Source organism: Pelobates fuscus, chromosome 1 (genome assembly GCF_036172605.1).
Source record: "Pelobates fuscus isolate aPelFus1 chromosome 1, aPelFus1.pri, whole genome shotgun sequence".
Taxonomy (NCBI): domain Eukaryota; kingdom Metazoa; phylum Chordata; class Amphibia; order Anura; family Pelobatidae; genus Pelobates; species Pelobates fuscus.
Genome location: NC_086317.1, coordinates 48,904,380 through 48,925,340, shown reverse-complemented (window position 1 = coordinate 48,925,340; position 20,961 = coordinate 48,904,380). Strand labels below are relative to the sequence as shown.

The following is a 20,961-nucleotide window of genomic DNA, read 5'->3' as shown; positions in this document are numbered from 1 at the left end:
AAATGAGCAAAAAGTAAATATACTTATGTTAAAATATGTTTTGTGTTTAGCAGGACAATTTTCAAGTAGTAAAATATATTGTGTTTATATTACAAGACATCAAATCCTGTTCAGACCACCAGTCTCATCAGTAAGTGTCTTTGGGTAAGACACCTAAAATAAATAACCTCAAATAAACCTTGTCAAGGAATAAGAAACAGTTATTTGTCCTTCCCTTCAATGCATATTCTGTGTATACAAATAACCGATTTCTCAATTTGTGCTGTAAAAATAATTCTTTCATGTCTGTTATTTATCACAAAAAAAGGAGAATTTTAGTAATTTTTGGTCTCCTTAGTTGATCTACAATGAATCCTGGTTGCCAAGCAACAGCATAGATTTTTGAATTATACACCAATTATTCTTTAAAAATTATAGTAGGGAATACAGTAATTGTCAGATTTTTTTTTTTTTTAATATCTATGTGCATGACGAGAATACATGATTTCTTTTTTTTATGGAGGGGACAAACCATAGGGGGACATAATGGAATGAACTTAAATAACAAAATAATTGGAAATGTATATTAGTATAATTAATTCTTTTTTGCAATTTGTAACATTTATTTGTTTTGCTTTGTCTGAATATTCTCTAAAGTTTAAATTTTTGCTTCAAAGAGAAACTGTTAATTTGTCTGAATATCATCATTAAAAACTGAACAGCACCTATAACTCATGTTAGCCTTTTTATGATGCTGTTTTATTTAAACTTTTTATTATAGATTTAAATATTGAAATCACAGTCCAGTTTAATCCTGGCACAGCCAAGGCACAGATTGTGTAGGAGGAGGAGAAAAAGAAGCTTTGTTTACGCCTTCTCTCCCTCCACTTATCAAGTATAATGACAGAAATGGGTATTATGATAAGGCAATATGAATACATTTAGTTCCAGGATAGAGGTTACTACAGCAGTGAGGATTTCAATATTTAATTAATTAATTAAGCTGTATAAACAAAGTGATTACACTCCCAAATGCCAGAGAATTGAACAGTGAGACTCCAGGGCCATGATCTATGCACAAAAACTGCTTTATTAAAGGGATACTATAGGCACCCAGACCATTGCAGCTTATTGAAGTGGGCTGGGTGCAGTTTTTGAGAAACAGTCAGACAGCCACTAGAGGTACTTCCGGCTTGCTAGGCAAATTGTGTTCAGTTTAATTCCAATAGGAAAGTATTGATTCAATAGTTTCCTATGGGGAGGGATTAGAGCACTCGTTGCACATGCCCATTAGCCCCCCTGTCGGATGACGTCGGAGAAGGCAAAGTGCCAACCCAGTGCCGAGGGAGATCGACGCTGAAATCGGGTGAGTCCAGTAAGGTTATTTTATTTTTTTACCTTTTCCATGCTGGATGGAGATGGAGCAGAGGGTGCTATTTTTACATACAACAGATTTGTATCTGTTGAATCACTTTAAGCTACAGTTGCTTTGGTGCCTATAATGTCTCTTTAAGTCCGTTACATTTACTAATTTAAACATCCAGCTTTAGCAATGAAATATATTGACTTAAAAAAAAAAAAAGTTTCATGTTTCAGGGACCTCGTATAAATGGTCAATTAATGTGACGGAGCTCCCGTACTTTAAATAGAGTATCTCCGCCCAGTCTGCTTCCTTGACGCTTTCTGGGACCATGGAATGCTTCAGCCCCAGTCGCCCAGTGCTTGACTGGGGGATCTCAGAATTTTGTGAAATCACATGTATCTGACACTAGATGTGCAAAAAAATTAATGAACGAATTGCCCAAAATTCTGACAAACTCACATTAGTTTGAAATCGAATGCACAAGTCTATTAAAGCGGCACTGTCACCCCTCCCTCCCCCTTTAAAATTAGTGTTTCATGCATCTAGAAACATTATGTTCAGTTACACAGGGATCTTGCACATTAACTGGAATAGTTTCCATGTCTAATACGGACTCCCTATCAAGGCCAATATGCCTTTAATGCCCTCTCATTTTTTAATCTAATGCGTCTGCTGAAATTTCGGAATCTGCGCCGTGTTTCCGGAGTCAGAAAGGTACCCTATTTGGTTAAGGTGTATGACTGGGGTGACCTGAGAGACCCCCACATAGAAAATATAGCTCATGTAGCAAGAGTAGTCATTACCAAGGATCAGATACCTGCTAAAATGGTGCCAATATTTGGGAATAGCTTACATTCCAGGGACCTTTTACAATTACCAACATTAATTCATCGCATGAACAAGGTTTTTAGTCTCATTGGTGGGAACCTTCCATAAAACTTGGTCAGTGAGCACCTTGTTGAGACTGACTTCCATTTAAAATGCGATTTCATATAATAATTTGGATTAAATGACTGGACCATGTGCTTGCCCTCTACTTTTTACCTAAAATTACAAGCTCTCTGTCATTAAATTTAATGACTTTAAAAAAAAAAAAAATGCATAGCTTAATGGATGTCTGCACAGTGTTCAGAAGATGCTTTTAATGGAACACGCACATACAAAGCATGTTTAGCAATTATTGCTAGTTTTAAATATCGTAATGCATAATATATCAATATCTATATGTATAAACCCATGTCCTTGGCTTGCTTGATGGTGGTTTATTGAACAGATTTCCAGAGGTTTTTTTTTTTGCTTTCAGTACTAAGAACTGTCACCTTAAAACTAATTTTTTATAGAATAATCCATTCATCTTGCTTTGAATGGAAATATATGTGTATGTGTGTATATGTATATATGTGTGTATATATATATATATACATATATACACACACACAGTATATGTGTATGTATGTATTTTAATTTAATGAAGTACATGTAAAAAGAGAAATACTCATCCTTGTACCCATGTATCAGATGGTGTTTGTCATCTTGACTTCTTGGTTTTCATAGACGAACTGTTGCTTTCCAAACACTGTCCGACCCAAGTGTTTTCTTGAGATTCTACCGATCAGTATGGCAGTTTGGCCTCGCTCCTGTTTTTCTCATTTTTTTTTTTTTACATATAACACATTTTACAGTTTCCGTTCAAAACTTGATGAAGTTGTTATTATTATATTAAAATATAGTTTTGAGGTGACGGTTGTGCTTTAAATATACCTGTAATAAAATATATGAATTAAATAAATACTGTAGTGCTTGGAATAGGGCCTTGGTGGCCATCTTGGTACCCAGTCCCCAACCGCAGGGAGTAAAAAAGGTATTTTGCTGACCTGTACTCCCTCCCAGCGTCTGTCTCCGGTGATCTCTGGGACAAACATGATTAGTGAGAATTACACCTCAGTTTGCCATTAAAAGGGACACAATAGGCACCCAGACCACTTCTTCGTAATGACCATCACTAGCGGCACTTCAAATGGACTAGCAGAGTAAAACTCTTTGCACACTATATTGCAATGTTAAAACTTCTTCTAGTGGCCAGACAGCCACTTGAGGCGCTTCCTGCCACTTCAGAGTTTGACTCTGTAAAATGACTTTGGACGTTCTCACGTTTTGGATGTGGATGCCCAGCATCTTCAAATCCCCCATATGAAAGCTTTGAATCCATGTTTTCCTATGGGGAAGGCCTAATGTGACGTGCATGTGTTTTCCTTTATTTTCTAGAGGGGAGGGGGTGCAGAACACTTTAGTGTTGGGAATACAGTTTTGTACTCTTAACACTTGTGTTTCTTTAAAGCATCTATTTAGCAACAAGGTTGGAATTGGAAAAAAATGCTCAGTTTTTTTAGTTTGTTCTTCCAAATTTGTGAACTTTCTGGAGAATTTGGTTGCACATTCAGACCTGGTTGCTGATTGCCAAACCATTTTATTTTATTTTATTTTTTTATCTCGGAGCATATGGGCCACGCTGACATCCTTCCTACATTATGCACCATCTTCTCAGTGCAGACATACAAACAAGTCCGCAAACAGACAACCTCCCTTGGACACAACTCCAAGGTTTGTAGGGAGATGTTTAGTATGCAGCTAATGGTAACCGTTTTAATCACAGCATTAGCTTTATTCACTGTTATTACACGTCCTTGTTTTCTTTTTCTTTGGGGTACAGACATTCTTGTAGCTGTTCCACATTAAAGGACAAGTATTCTCGTTGATGTGTGTACATGCATTTTAGTTTACAAATCATATTTATTGGGAAATGTTGACAATTCTTACATCAATTTATATAATTATATAATAATGTCAAAAGCCACAGCTCTTGATTTGGAGAGATTGCTATTGCCAAGATTAAAGCCTATATTATAACCCCATTTTCTATCCATGTGATAGTTTTGAGATTCTATATAACATACCTCTCAACTGTCCCTATGTTGGGTCCTTTGTCCCTCTTTTCTATCCTAATGTCACTCTTTGCTAGGAGCTCATATTGTTGGTGTGTGTATAAGAGAACGCCACAGCAATAACACTTTTATATAGACGTATAACACCAGTAATACGTCTTAATACCGCAATAAATGCGTTTCGAAATCAGTCTGTGTAAGTAAACACTGTTCTTGTTCTAAATTACATATTAGTTACATACATTGTTATTAGTAAGTAACCTACAATTTCTCAAAACAGCCCTGCTCCTGGCCACAACTCCACTCACACCCATAAAATTAAAATGTCCCTGTTTGTCTATTTGAAATATGAGGGGAGATAATGTATGTTACCATTATTATACACATATACACACTCAATGTGTTTGTTAATACATTGTAAAAGTGCAGTGATCTGCTTTAATGATTTAAAAAAAACAATAAAACATTTTAGTTTAATTTCCTCTACTTGTGCCCTTTTCTCTCTACTCTTTTTGTCATATTTTAAAAAATCTTATTTATCTTGTTAACAGTGTGTGTTACCACCAAAGGTGTTTATTTTATACTTTCTATAAAATTATGGCCTTTGGCACATTCGTATTGTTCAAATGGCTATTGCACTGTTTGTGGTTTCACCTCGTATTGTTTCACCTGACTGCACATAAATAAGAATAAAAAAAAAAAAAACAACCGAACAACTCAACTATTTTCTAATATACTAATACTTTTATTGAAGTTAAAAAAAAGGATTTATTTTAAATGAAATATATGACATAAATGAGAAAATCCATCCCTGCGTTTAGCATATAAAAATATCCTTCAGCCATGTACATGGACTTTAGGTTGGACTATGTTTGAAGACCGTAAGTTACTCTATGATCTTCCCTGCTTCACTCACTGCATAGAAGTAGTGAAGACCATAGAGACCAACTGTTGGTTTTCAAACACTGTCTGACCCAATGTGCATGTATATGGTTGTAGAATCCTGTCCTATACGAACTGTAGCTTTTCTCATTTTTTTTTTTACATATACTTTATTTTAAAAATAAATTAATCTATTTATTTTCAAAACTTGATGAAAGGATGTATTAAAAATAATTTGTTGGTACCCAACCAATGATATCCCTCCTTAACCTTATGCACCTGATAACTGAATATGGAACACATTCCTAATTGAACATAGCCAATACCCAGGTTAAGGGGGTCAACATAGATTCTAACCTTCTCGGAAGACTCCGAGAGGCTTTCCCTCTGGACTGGCGCTCAGACAATATCACCTTCGTGGGCCTGAGACTTACCGAAAATATGGCGCACCTTTTTCAAGACAACTATGTGCGGCTCCTACACAAATTTACTGAGACGCTCAAGGTAGGGAAAGAGAGGTTTCTTTCCTGGGTGGGATGGATAGCAGCAATAAAGATGGTGCTCCTGCCCAAAATCCAATACTTGTTCAGGACATTACAAATACCCCTACCGAAACATTACTTAAATACTGTCCAAAACCTATTTGTTGAATTTATCTGGGATGGGGCAGACCTAGAGTAGCAACACAAATACTTCAACAGTCAGTGGAGAATGGGGGTCTGGGCTTCCCAAACCTTGTTGCTTACTACAGAGCTGCCACCCTACACAACATCACACAACTCAATACGGGAACAAAAACACCCCAGTGGATTGAGATTGAGACCTATTGGATGCCCCAGAGGGAACTTATGGCACTTTTATGGGTATTGAAAACACTACGCCAACCCATGCACAATATTCTCCCAGTCACTAAGCATATGCTCCATATATGGGATCAAATCAGGGAGCGGGTAACTTCGGGTCCACGCACGTCACTAGCCACACAAATGAAGACTCTGAGCTTCATCGTACCTACCTTCAGCAGTGAGATTTGGATGTCTCACCTATACTAAATATGCAAGGGGGGATTATTAATCAAATTCCCGGTGATAGAAACACAACTTAACCTACCCCATAGAGCAGGCTTCTCCTACCTTCAACGTAAATAATTTCTGACACGTGCTCAACAGGTGGTGCCAAGCACAGGGGAAGATACTACTCTGTCAACCTTCGAACTCATTTGCACACACAAGCGACCCCCTAAGAAACTAATGTCCATGGGCTATGCCCTGCTGAACAAAACTGAGACCGATGCAACCCAGAAATTTAGAGACCGATGGCAAAAAGAGTTGGGTTACACAATAAATAATAAGAAATGGGAAACTGCCTTACTGGCACAAAAGGGCCTGACCTCATGCGCAACACATATCGAACTGCAACGTAAAATCTTCTACAGGTCCCGGGAAAAACTTCATAGGATATGGGCCTCTACATCCAAAACCTGCTGGAGATGCAAAGAGGAGGTGGGCTCCATGCTTCACAGCTGGTGGTCATGCAGGGCGCTTAGACCCTTTTGGTCGCAGGTGGTCGGATTACTCACCAAAATCACAGGACACAGCAGACTAGACAACCCAAATACATGCTTGCTATTCATTCTCCCGGCAGAGTTGAGGGAACACGAACGAGAAATCCTATACCAGGTCTTAACATACACTTCTCCTCTGTCGGGCAGGCTTAATTTCACAGGTTGGGTTGTATTTGGGCTACGAATCCATGGCCAAGCAACAATTCGGTCCCAGTAGGGTGATCACGAAAGCCAGACAGACATGGGCCACATTTATAAAAACAGAACCACGTAGTTGAAAAAAAAAAAACAAAAAACCTGCCATGGAGAACAGCGGGAAAGCACCCAAGTAACCCATCTTAACCCCCTCTCACCCTTCTCTCCTATTGCCTTTCGATCTCCCTCCCCACACACCCAAGTTACACCACTTGGAACAACGCTGTTACCTATCCCCCACCCCATTACGTTCTACCGTTATGTTAAAAGGTTGTGGGAATTCAAATGTTGCTACTGCAGGTATATTCAAGGAAAAACTTATGTTACCGTAGCTGTAACCTGTAAATAAATTATACTATGTCCTGATGGTCCCTGCGTGGAATTCCAGATTATGTTTTTAGGTAATGGCTACATTTCATAACCTTGCAATGACTACTCAATGTGATTCTGAATGTTTACAATACAAATTGTCAAATTGAACAAAATAAATAATAATTTGGTGGTGACCGTTGTCTTTTAATATTTTTTGTCATTGCTCAACATGTGCTTGATATGTCCTCATCCGGTTGATCTGACATAAAATCGACTATACCGCTAGATTATTATGGGTACCTTGTTCACGGTGGAAATGATGAAAATATATTGACTTGCAAAACACATAATATTACAGTATAACACACAAACAGTGACTGCATTGTCATTTGGAGTTTGTGTAATATGTAATTTCCAAACACGTGTCTAGAAAAACCCACACAATTTAGGAAAGAATGCGGACACCTATCAGCCAGAGAGCAAACGCCATATGTGAAAGGGTGTTGAACGCGAACATCTATGCACATCTGGGAACACTAAACTTGAGACGGATGACAGAATGAGCTTATTTAATTTTTCTCAATAATAGGAGTTGACCAATTAAAGATGGTGTTAGGATGCCGGGGATAGATGTTAATGTGTTAGCTGCTGCAGAAAATGGTAAATATCTTCATAGCATGCATTGCTAGAAGTACCCCGACCTACTCTGATAATGTGTTTTTAATGTAACCTTGAGTAAGGTCACGTTTGATCCTAGTGATGTAGTTAAGCCAGATTTAAGCTCTCTCAGGTGGTAGAAGATGTGAATAGCATTAAGTACTTTAACACACAGATGGGAGGTGAAGGGGATGCACCCATACAAAGCACCACTCTACCCTCGTAGTAAATCGTGGAAGTTCTGCGCATGTAACAAAAAATAAATGGCTACATATTACAATAAAGCAAGGGTTCTCTGTCTCTCTCTTTGTTTTAAACCTCCAAACCCACTCCTTCTTAATCGGAGTAGTTTAAAAAATATATATATATATATATAATATATTAAATGAATACCGCAAGATTCACGTAGTAGTTGTTGTGATAGTTGCAATATCTAGAATCACTAAGACCATAAATATGGAGCTTAGCCTTTTGACATTTGTTTGATTTTTATTTTCCTATTTTTTTATCTCGGATGGCAGGTATCCAATAAAACACCCACAAAATACGATATACAAAATGTTTTTTATTTCTTTCATACAGCGGGCGATTTGTTTCAAACTCTATGGTGTTCATAATAACCTTTTAAGTAGAGATTCTTATAAATGATGATTCCTGGTGAAATACAATCACTCTTGTTATATCATAATCACTGGGAAGAAACATAAACTCAATGGCTTGCCCTGTGGGTGGCTCAGATTCAGAGGGCCATTACACGTGTGCTATCAAAAAGGAAACCTATACCATTATTATATCACCGTGTTCTTAGCTATAAATGCAGTAAGTACATGTCAAAATGCCAATACTTATAGTATACCAGCTATAGAATGAGTGATTACTGTTCCCTTTTTGTATTATGGTTCCAGAATGGTTTACAGCTCTCGACCTTTTAGATTGTAGAGGGTCCTTTCAAATAAAAGTGCTTTAATTCTACATTGCAATATCAGGACACATGTTGTCTTTTGTTCCATTTGTATTGATATGCCATACTGTATGTATTACTGTTTCTGTCGCCATGTACATTTTATAACGCTGTTTACGTTTGTGTAACTTTTTTGATTAAAATCTTCACAACATATTTAGAACTTTAATAGTATTCTTTGTTCCCACCAGGAATAGCAAGATCTCCAGCTCTCTCTCTCTACGATAGGTTAGCAGCACAACATAACTGAAAAAAAAAGGTAAGTGTACGTTAATTAATATGGCAGTTTGGTTCGGAAAGAGTGACATAGTTTAGTGTTGGCCAACTTGGTCTTCCAGGCATTTAAATTTTGCAGATTTGACCAGAATCCACAAAGATTCAGCACAAATATCTACATGGTGGTTTGCTGGTATTCCTTGTTTTTTACATTATGACTGGCTGAGCATTCTGGTAAATGTAGATCCCAAAATGGTTATGGAAAGGATGGCAATCACTGCTATGCAACAAAATTCATTATATTAATGATTTGTAGTATTGTTCATTGAGACGTATGTATATTTACCTTTCAGATGTTTTTTTGTTTGTGTTTGTTTTTTCTTGCACACAGCGTTTGATCTTGAAATGTATAATGAATGCAAATCTGCGCACAGTAAGGCAGGAGAATGACATGGTACCCTTTTAAAAGCTTACAAGTGCTTGGATGTTCTAGATGGTTACAGATATAAACACAAAGAAAGCACATCTGCATTCTTCTCATAATGCATCGATCAATAACCTCGTATTACATTTTATGGTAGAACACTGAAATACAAATGTGTATGTGTAGATCCTTGGTCATCTCAACCACTGTTCTTTATTTAGATTGTCGATATAGATTACCTTTAGAACATCTCAAGAATACAGAAGCAGCAGGATGTTAAAGGGAAAATACTCTTTTAATATTTATCAGAATGTATTTGCTAAAAAAAGAAATGGATATTCTGGAGATGTGCTTGGAGCATGGTTATTATTAAGCTGACATTTAAATTAATGTATTGTATTTATAAAAAATGATATAAGGTAGTGAGCCTGTTTAAGCCTTGGAGTTAGTTTTGTATACAGCATCGATATCTTGGAATACAAATGTAAAAACCTGTGCATGGCACAAATCTTCTGAAACTCTGTTTCCACCAGTCTTACAAAATCTGCAAATAAGAATAAAATGTTCACTCTTTTTTAGATTTCGACTTTTTTTGTAGGCTATTTATGCACTGGCCTTTTTAAAACACATATTCTCAGGACAGTGTATGGGTTAGGATTTTAATGAACTAAATCTAGCCAGCATTGTTTTCACGCTTTTGGGACTCGTCAGCGTGGCGCTGGTTTTGTTTCAATGCTGGAAATCTGTCTTGACAATATCAAACTATAAGTTAAGTTCTGATGAGTTCCAAAGAAACAATATCTGTATTCTTTAAAAGTGAATTAGAGGACACACCTTTTAATCTGTTTGATGTTGAGATAAATTTCAACATAAGGCATAATAATAATTTATCCTCGATACATGATATATACAGCACAAAAGCCTTCCAAAAAAGCCTTGGGTGAGAGCAAAACATCAAGTCAGATACATTGAAAAATACACAAAAAGAGTGCCTCTCAATGGAATCTTTATTTTAATAAGCATCCCCGTGATGTGGATTAGCCGTTGCTCGGGTGTCTTCACTGTTGGTTGAGCTTATTTAAAGAGCTTTTCTTGTCACCTTTGAACTTAAACGATTTCTCCAGATGTACAAAAGTGAACAATGTATAAAATCTTGCTGTTTCAGCAGAACAGAATCCAGCTGGCAGGGAACTAGACCTGCAAGTCATTGGTTACAGCTGTGGTTCGATTTATGTGTTGGTTGAAAAAATAAATTAGCAGATTAAATGGCCAGAAAGAGGACTCTTTGTTTAGCTGTTCTGCAAGGACTGTGTTCTTTGCAAACTACACTCCGTAAGCAGACGTACACAGATCTTCAATTCTCTATAATGAGCTCTGAATTACATGTTTTTTGTTTTTTTCTGAGATAAATTAGGTAGAATGCTGTCTGCATTAACGCGGATAAGATACACAGCAAGACAAATTAAAGCTAGAATTGTGTCATGGCAAGAATATTTTGAGGTTGATTTTTTTTTCTTTTTTAATGGTTTACAGCTGCTTCAAGGTCTATTGGTTGGCAACCGATTGAGTATTCTTTTGAGCTGTATGTTGAGAGCCGTTTATTGCTGTTGTATTTTAAGAAATATTTGCATGGGAAGTTCAAATTTCCCCTTCCATTTTGGAACACACACACCGTTATAGAGCAGTCTTCCTTCTTTTACTACCGCAATTCTCTTAACACGTGCTCCCGTCCTGTTGCTACCCATTTTGATAGATAGGGGAGGGAGGCAGGGGAATTTATAATTTTTGCCTACTGTGGTGCACCAGCAGGTGCAAAATCAGTGGCTACATCTGTATCTAATTTATACGGTTATACAAAAGTGGCACATTTTCTAGACACATTTAATATGCCGTTTCTGTATGTCTGCTGTTTCATACACATCGAACAATTCCTAGTGTCAGACATATCTTTGTGTTTATTGAGAAACAGAGGTGATCTACATGTGTTTCTGTGTGTTGATACATTAAGTCATGTTCTTTACAAAGAGTAAAGAGTTCTTTACAAAAGTTTATACTAGAACTGATAAGCAGCACCAAAGTACATTGCAATTATTTGTACACTACTTACACTAGCTACTAAAACTGGAGGAAACTATTGGATTAATTTTGGTCACCTGAATGAAAAATGCCAGGAATTCTCATTGTTATGCTCTGAATTTTGCAAAGCCAACACTTAAAGGACCACTCTAGGCACCCAGACCACTTCAGCTTAATGAAGTGGTCTGGGTGCCAGGTCCTTCTAGGGTTAACTAATTTTTTTTATAAACATAGCAGTTTCAGAGAAACTGCTATGTTTATCAATTAGTTAAGCCTTCCCCTATTTCCTCTAGTGGCTGTCTCACTGACAGCCGCTAGAGGCGCTTGCGTGATTCTCACTGTGAAAATCACAGTGAGAGCACGCAAGCGTCCATAGGAAAGCATTATGAATGCTTTCCTATGTGACCGGCTGAATGCGCGTGCAGCTCTTGCCGCGCGTGCGCATTCAGCCGACGGGGAGGAACGGAGGCGGAGAGGAGGAGGAGAGCTCCCCGCCCAGCGCTGGAAAAAGGTAAGTTTTTACCCCTTTCCCCTTTCCAAAGCCGGGCGGGAGGGGGTCCCTGAGGGTGGGGGCACCCCCAGGGCACTCTAGTGCCAGGAAAACGAGTATGCTTTCCTGGCACTAGAGTGGTCCTTTAATTAATTTGGTTGATTGCAATTATATCCTGTCTGAATTTATCAGAAAAAAAACCTCTTAATTTTCCAGATAGCTAAAATATTGCCCTTTACTAGCTTCGTAGTAAATATTTTAAATAAACAGGCCTTTTAGCAGACAAAGTAAATATTAAAATAAAATCAACAAGAAAAAAAAAAAAGCTAAACACAAAACATGGATTCCCATATCCAATTATAACCACGATGGGGCTTCAGAACCCCCATTCTTTCATGCCATGGCTAACCGCTTAAAGAACTGAGAGAGTAAGCAAAAAAAACATCTGACCCATTGTTTTTAATTGTCATGCTGTGTGATGGGGCTAATCAAATAAAAGTAGGATGCCTTCAAACAAGAGAAGTCTACTAATATGGTGACCTGCACACTACTCCATGATGTAGAGCACTCCTCTACCAAAGTTTTTGCCATATCTGTCCTTCAAAGCAGGGCCGTCTTTAATATAGATTGGACCCTGGGCAAGCATTTGCTTGGGCCCCTTAGCCCCCTTTGCCCATTAATAACTATCACAGTCCCTGTGACTGAGTGTGAGTCTGACAGTGAGTGTCCTTGTGTTTAAATGTACGTCTCTGTCACCATGTGTATGTTTGTGTACGGGGCCATATGTGTATGGGGTAACTGTTTGCAATGTGTTGTTTGTGTGGGGGGCTGTATGTGGTCATTGTGCATTGTGTTTATGGTGCAGCTATGTTTCATGACTGTGTGCGTATGATGACTATCTTCAGGGGGTGACTGTGTCAGGAAGAGAAAAGGGGTAACTGTGGAAAGGTGAGTGTGACAGGGCCAGAGAGATGAATGAGAGAGGGTTGGGCGGTGAGTCTGACAGAGTAAGAGTGAAAGGGTTAGGGGGTGATCGTGACAGGGCGAGAGGATGTAAGTATGTCAGGATTACGGGGGTTAATGTGACAGGGTGGTGTGGCATGGTTGGAGGGTGAGTGTTATAGAGTTGGGGTGAATATGGTATGGTTGGAGGAGGGCGTGTGACAGGGTGAGGGGAGGTGAGTGTGGCATGGGTGAGTGAGACAGGATTGGGGGAGTTAATGTGAGTGTAGCAGAGTGAAGGAGGTGACAGTGTGTGAGGGAGGGGGACAGTATGTGTTTTGGGGCGACAGTGTATAGGGGCTGACAGTGTGTCGGGGGAGTGAATGTGTGTGTGTGTGGGGGGTGGCAGGGGGTATTTATGTGTAGTGTTAGCGTTGGAATGCAAGTGCAGTGTTGGCATTGGAATGCACGGGTGTATGCACTGCCACACACACCGTTATGCACACTCAGAAACATACACACAGGTACACATACATACTAACATAAGTACACAGACACCAGGTACAAGTACACAGACACCAGGTACAAGTACACAGACACCAGGTACAAGTACACAGACACCAGGTACAAGTACACAGACACCAGGTACAAGTACACAGACACCAGGTACAAGTACACAGACACCAGGTACAAGTACACAGACACCAGGTACAAGTACACAGACACCAGGTGCAAGTACACAGACACCAGGTACAAGTACACAGACACCAGGTACAAGTACACAGACACCAGGTACACATACACTCTGACACACAGGTACACATACACTCTGACACACATGTGCACATACACAGACACACATGTACACATACAAGACACACAGGTAAACATACACAAACAGGCACACATTGACACAGGTAAACATACACACATACACACAGGCAGACATATACAAACAGGTACACATACACAGACACACAGACACACATACACGCTGACACACAGGTACATGTTAACACACAAGTACACAGACACACAGGTACATATAAACATACACTCTGTCATACAGGTACACATACACTCTGACACACAGGCACACATACACAGACACACAGTTGCACAAACACAGACACACAGGTACACATACACTCTGATACACAAGTACACATATATACAGATAGACACACAAGTACATATACACAAACAGGTACATATACACTTTGACACACAGGTAAACATTGATACAAAAGTACACATACACAGACATACAGGTACACAAACATAGACACACAGGTGCCTGACATACACACTGACATACACACACACACACACACACGTATATATGTGTAAACTCATATAAACAGGTACATACATAAGCAAATTACAATTTACATATTTTAGCCACTGTTTACTTACTTTTGATGCAGAAGGATGGCTTCCCTGTGAGCTCGCTGACCTAGGCTGATGGGAGTCTGTGGCTCCAGGCTTCCTCAGCTCCTCTCCTGCTCTGCATGTGCTGCCTTCTCCTCCTTCCCACACAGCACTTTTTTAGTTGGGAGGAAGTGACCTGTCCTGAACTCACTTCCTCCCAGCAGGCTGGTAGAACAAAATGAAAGGGGCCCTGTCCGGGGGAATTTTAAAGGGCCACAGGTCCCTAATTAAATTGTTGCAGGCTCAAGAGGCAGCTGCTTTGGGTACATACTCGACAATGCATTTTTCCACCCCCCTCACCCCTCAAAAAAATAACATATCACCTGTGTGCCTCTTAACCTTCCTTTTATGTTTCTTATCCCCTCTTTAAAATTTCTTACCCCCTTAGTGCATCTTATCTCCTATTTTTTCCCATTGTGTGTTACATAGTTACATAGCTGAAAAGAGACTTGCGTTCATCAAGTTCAGCCTTCCTCACATATGCTTTTGCTGTTGATCCAAAAGAAGGCAAAAACCCCAGTCTGAAGCGCTTCCAATTTTGCAACAAACTAGGAAAAAAAATCCTTCTTGACCCCAAAATAGCAGTCAGATGTCTCCTTGCATCAAGCAGCTATTACCCCACTAATTAGAAATTATATCCCTGTATGTTATGTTTTTGCAAGTATTTATCCAATTGCAGTTTAAACATCTGTATAGACTCTGACAAAACCACCTCTTCAGGCAAAGAATTCCATATCCTTATTGCTCTTACTGTAAAAAAAACTTTTCTTTGCCTCAGATGAAATCTTTCTCCTCCCAGCCCCTTTGTGTTTTTTACTCTTCCAGTTCCTTCGTGTCTTTTACTCTTCCTGCTCTTTTTTTCCTTCTGAAGCCCCGCTGTGTGTTTTTTCACATCCAGCCCCTCTCCCCTTCCTGTCCCTTAGTGGTTTCCTCCCTTCCCTGTGTTCCTCTCCCCTCCCCCCTCCTTTCCCTGTCCTTTAGGGTTTCTCTCCCCTCCCTCGCTGCCTCGAATGCCAATACAGCTGCACGCTTGGGGGTCCAGAAGGTGGCCTGGTAGGAGGGAGCGCTTCCCTCCTTAAGGTCACTGGAATCGTGCAACCCCAGAGCCGGTGCGCCCTTAGGCGACCGCCTGTGCCGCCTTATGGATGCGCCGGCCCTGACCCTAATAACGTGCAGGAAAGATACCTTAAAGCTCCTGACTGTGTAGCCCTTCCTCACATTTCTTGAGAAACCGAATTTCCAATGCTGTCAAATCATGCTTTGTGTTTTAATCTCTTACATGCATAAATACACCCCTTAAATACAATGTTATGTTTTTGTATATTTTACTGGAGCAGAGTGTCATGGTAGACACCACTTTAAAAAATTGTAGTACAAAAAATGCATCTTTATATTGTTAGTGGAATAGTAGAACATTATTGGTAGAATTACTAGTATATGTACAGATACAATTTAAAAAAAACGTAATCTTAAAAAAATTATCTGAACACTTGCCAATTCTCCCATTTATCTATCAGTTGTTGGCATATACCTCTGAGACACAGAGGTCTATGATGACTGTGAGATAGTGGAGGGCAGGAGAACCCACTTACACATGGTCCTCCCTTTCGATTACAGATACTACCAGTTACCACCTAGCAGGGCAAATTTGAGCGGGCAGAGAAATACAGGACCAGAGGGAAGAGTGTTACAATGGTTTCTAAGCAGATATGTCACTTTTCAGGATTTAATAAAGATATGAAATACTGATCAAGACTGCGTTGGAATTTTAATGAAAATGAATGTAGAGACTTTGTCTTATGGACACGCTTGAGATAGACAATATATGACAAAAGGAGGATCTTACATCCCAACAGCCGTCACAAGACATGGCTGTGTAATGGAAAGGGAGGACCATGTGTAAGTGGGTTCTCCTGCTCTCCACTATCTCACAGTCATTATAGACCTCTGTGTCTCAGAGAATGAATGAAAACCTGTACATTGGGGTACTGTTTTACTTGATAGATTTCGCTGAACACAAATATTAGTGTTTCAAAACTGTAAAACATATGCCAGCGATGATATTGTCGGTGAAAGTGAATTTTTTTGCATATTTCACACACAAACGGCACTTTCACTGATGATATCATTGTTGTGATATGTTTTACTGTTTTGAAACACTAATATTAGTATTCAGCGAAGTCTCCCGAGTATAACAGTACCCTCCATGTACAAGTTTTATAGTGTTTTTGAAAGTTACAGGGTCAAATATAAGGCTTAATATTCAGTTTTCTCACATTGAAATTTGCCAGATTGGTTATGTTGCCTTTGAGATTGTATGGTAGCCCAAGAATGAGAATTACCCCCATGATGGAATACCATTTGCAAAATAAGACAACCAAAGGTATAGCAAATGGGGTATGTTCAGTCTTTTTTAGTAGCCACTTAGTCACAAAAAAAAAAAATTATGTACATGTGAGGTGTGATTCAGAGATTTATGACAGATAACAGTGTTACAATGTCACTATTGATACATTTTTAAAATGTATATTTTGAAACCGCAATGTCCTACTTGTACTTATAGCCCTATAATTTTCCCGAAAAAGCTAAGAACATGGTTAACAGGGCACTGTGTGAGGGTGCTGTTAGTGTGAGGGTGCTGTTAGTGTGAGGGTGCTGTTAGTGTGAGGGTGCTGTTAGTGTGAGGGTGCTGTTAGTGTGAGGGTGCTGTTAGTGTGAGGGTGCTGTTAGAGGGTGCTTTGTGTGTGTATGTGTGAGGGTGCTGTGTGTGTAAGGGTTATGTATGTGTGTGGGTGCTGTTTGTGTTGTGTGTATTGTGTGGGGGTGGGGGGAACGTTTAGTTAATATCCCCCCTCCCTTCTTACCTTTTGTAGGGAGGGGGGACCGTGCTGCTGCCATCCCTGGTGGTCCAGTGGTGAGTGAACTCTAGCGCGATCTGAGTGTTGCCATGGCAACGCTCCAACCTCACGAGAGGAACCCGGCGGAGCTGCTGGCTAAAGCTCCTCAGTTCTTCTCCTGTCTCCCTCCTGCCTGTGGGACCCATGGAGCACCCCGTGTGCACGCCTATGGAAGCGGTCTAGTCACTAAGGGGTTAAAATCACCCTAGCTTGGGTGTGTATAAAGACAGGTTTACTTTAATTCTGCCACTCTCTCTCGATTGCCAGGAGGGAGCCGGGGGGAATCTCTGGCTCCCCCTTTCCTTTACCACAATCCAGTAACAAGACAGGGATTGAATTAAACAGGGAGCAATGCAACTGTTTATCTCCCGCAACAATCTCAGACAGACTGAAACATATATACACTTTGCAATTCAAGATTTGTGAGAATCACACTCCTGTTCTACAGGTAGAATTGGCAACTACCACCATTAATATAGCCATATTGTAGATCATGATATACCAGGAGAGCAGATAGGGAGACAGAAATGTCTTGTTTCTCATCTCCTCCGCTCCTCACCCACCACATCATTATTGGAAAAATAACTGCAACAGTTGCCAATAACCTCTGCTACCTAGTAAAATTCTTACTAATCTCACGTAGACAGGCCCTATGGATTAGGGACCTTTACTATTCGGAGCTGTGTGATATTTGAAAACATGATCTGCATACGAATATGAATCTATTTATTCATGGCTCACTAATTTCATATATAAAGCTGTAAAAAAAAAAAAAAAAAAAAAAAAAAAAAACTTTAATATAAAGAAAAAAATATATAATGGAGTCTGTGAAATACCACCATAGGATGTGGCCAATACTGCTCTGCTAATGAAGTTATTCATTTTCTAGGAACAGAACGGATGTTGCTAGATGAGATTGATTTCAGAAAACGTACATTATTAAGTGAAAACAGATTTAAGAGTGCTGTAATTAGCATGAAAAGGCAAGTTCACTGTAGGAAGAATCTTTATTATTATACAGCAATCTTTTCCCTAAAAAGGCAGATTTAAATTTTAGAAAACTTCAGATAACTTGTGATTCTGCAACAGTTGCCTTGAGAACTTGCATCTGGCATTTTCCTGCTAAAATGCCGGATGCATTTTTGGTTCTGTTAACTTCATATATGTCTAAAATTGATGTGGGGTTTGACCTGTTCATTTTCCTTTATCTTACCTGCAATTGTATTCTAGCTTGTGAGTAAGGCATTGTGATTAAATAGTAGGGTATGTGCACACTAGTGCAGGACAGTAAAGCTGGTGTAGACAGGGAGATGAGGTTGGCAACAGGGACAGGAGCTGACTGAGGGGACAGGGCTGAGGAGGGGGGGCAGGGGCTGAGGAGGGGGGGCAGGGGCTGAGGAAGGGGACAGGGGCTGAGGTAGAGGACAGGGGCTGAGGTAGGGGACAGGGGCTGAGGTAGGGGACAGGGCTGAGGAGGGGAATAAAAAAAAGTAAAGTGTATTTGGGATGGGCAGCAGCCAGCAGGCGCAGGAGAAGCAGCCAGTGAAGTCGGCCTCTCCTTATGATGTCAGGAGGAGGGGGCGTGACTTCCCCCAGACTCCCCAGCGGTCCTGTGAGAAGAGCAGTGGAAGCCACGCCCCCTCCTCCTCACATCATCAGGAGAGGCCGGCCAACTACACTGACTGCAGGGATAGAGGTAAGTTGAAAAATCGGAGTCCTCAGCCAGAGGCAGGGGATTTAGATTTTACATTTTTTTGCTGGATGTGGGCAGCTCTGGGTTTAGGGCGGCCTGGGGGGCAATTGCCTCCCTGCCCCCCTTTCCAGCCCGCCCCTGGCTGCAATAGCAACAGTCCACCTTTATTGTCTATTGGACATGTGTAAAGGTCATCAGAAAAGTCCTCATATCTTGGTCTATGTGCCCGGGATATGTGTTCTGAAAGCCTAAACACCTTCTCAACCAGTACCAAAATGTTTCCACTCAAGCATTGAGAATGGGGAATAGATAGGTGTTCTATGATCACCCCAAACTCTAGATCATAAGATCACGTACTGCCTTGAGTCAACAATGATGTATATTGTTGGGTTATCACGGATGTATCAGGTGTCCCTTACATCTGTGAGTAGGACTTAAGAGTGTCTTCTGCAGCTACATTGCTTTTACCTTTCTATGTCTCATCTCGCTCCCTTAAATGACTTTACATGCTCCGCTGCTTTCACAAGAAAGGGCATCGTAGGTAACATAGTATTAGAAGATTTTGAGAAATGTGGTCTTTACTAGTAATGATTACTGACCATAACAAAACAAGGGCGTGATAACACTTATCTCAACTCTTTATCGCCTAAACAAAGTGGGCCTTTTTAAAGTGTTCATTGTAAAAATGTATTACTCCTGTGGTTGAAATAATGAGTGGGTTACTTTTTTATTTAATGTTCTTTGGTTGAACCAATCCATATGGAACAGAAAGAAAATCTTTGTCGCTAAAGTGGGATTCCATGCTTTCCATGTCATATCAGGTCATTTCATTATTGTATATTCACACAGGCATAAAAAGTTTTATAGAAAAAAAGTTAGAACGCTGAACTCAAATAGTTTCAAATAAAGGAATTAGAATCTAAAGTTCACAGATTACTAACCTAAACAATGAGATGATAAAAGTAAATATAATGAGAAATTCATTTAGCTTGACTTCACCACCTAGAGAAGCATTTAAAAAAAGTGAAAAAACGAAAACCTATATATAAAAGCTATATTAATGTACTTTATTAGATACTACTTCGATGTGCGTTAATAACGAAATCATTGCTGCGTCTGCAGTTAGTCTATTGACCTTATATGATAAAATATAAATGTCTTGTAGCTCTCATTCAGTGTTCTTAACTCAACACCAGATAGCTAGGCAACCGTGCATAGAAGAAAACAGCATTTTGTACATCTATGGTGCAGTAAATTATGTCAAATCAGATTAATGGTTTAACCCCTTAAGGACACATGACATGTCTGACATGTCATGATTCCCTTTTATTCCAGAAGTTTGGTCCTTAAAGGGTTAAGAGATTAACATTAAGAGTCTCCACTAGATCTGAAGTACTGATCGGAATGGTTTTCCTATTACAATTGTTATGTTGTCATTTCATTGTTTTTCCACTAGAGGGAGCTCAAAATCACAAATGTACACACACACACAGAGACACAAAAACACACACACTAACTAAAGCACACTTTGAGCTATTTTCAATTTCCTGCAATTGTTGGCTGTAATATATTCAAATTTGCTATGGACTATTCAATGGACTCCGAGTAGGAGTGAGCTGAAATTCAACCGACAAAATGCAGGATAAAATAGTTGATTTTCCTATTTTGATATCACCTTTATTTTAGTCTAAACTTTATTTCAAATTCAGTTAGCTACAGTTCAGAATTGGCAAATAAGCTCCTTTGAATCAGGTGTTTGCTTTTGATTCAAGCTGTTCCTTTGGTGGCATAGGAAGTTGAGCACAAAACGGTCTAATTTAGACCATTTAGTGGGTGGCTTATAGTTATAAGATTACAAATCCTACCTGGTTATCAGAGTAAAATTAAATGTTGTAAATCCAAGATAACTTACTGGAGCATATTCTTACAGCAAAAGC

The 20,961-nt window shown here is 39.4% G+C and overlaps 1 long non-coding RNA gene across 1 annotated transcript in view; it reads left to right on the top strand.

Annotated features, from left to right (window-relative positions):
• The window catches only part of LOC134602976 (uncharacterized), a 349,205-nt gene that overhangs the window by 281,753 nt on the left and 46,491 nt on the right, over positions 1–20,961 (top strand). The window contains exon 6 of the long non-coding RNA XR_010090449.1: positions 9,047–9,114. This is a non-coding gene — a long non-coding RNA (uncharacterized LOC134602976). The remainder of the gene's footprint in view (positions 1–9,046; positions 9,115–20,961) is intronic.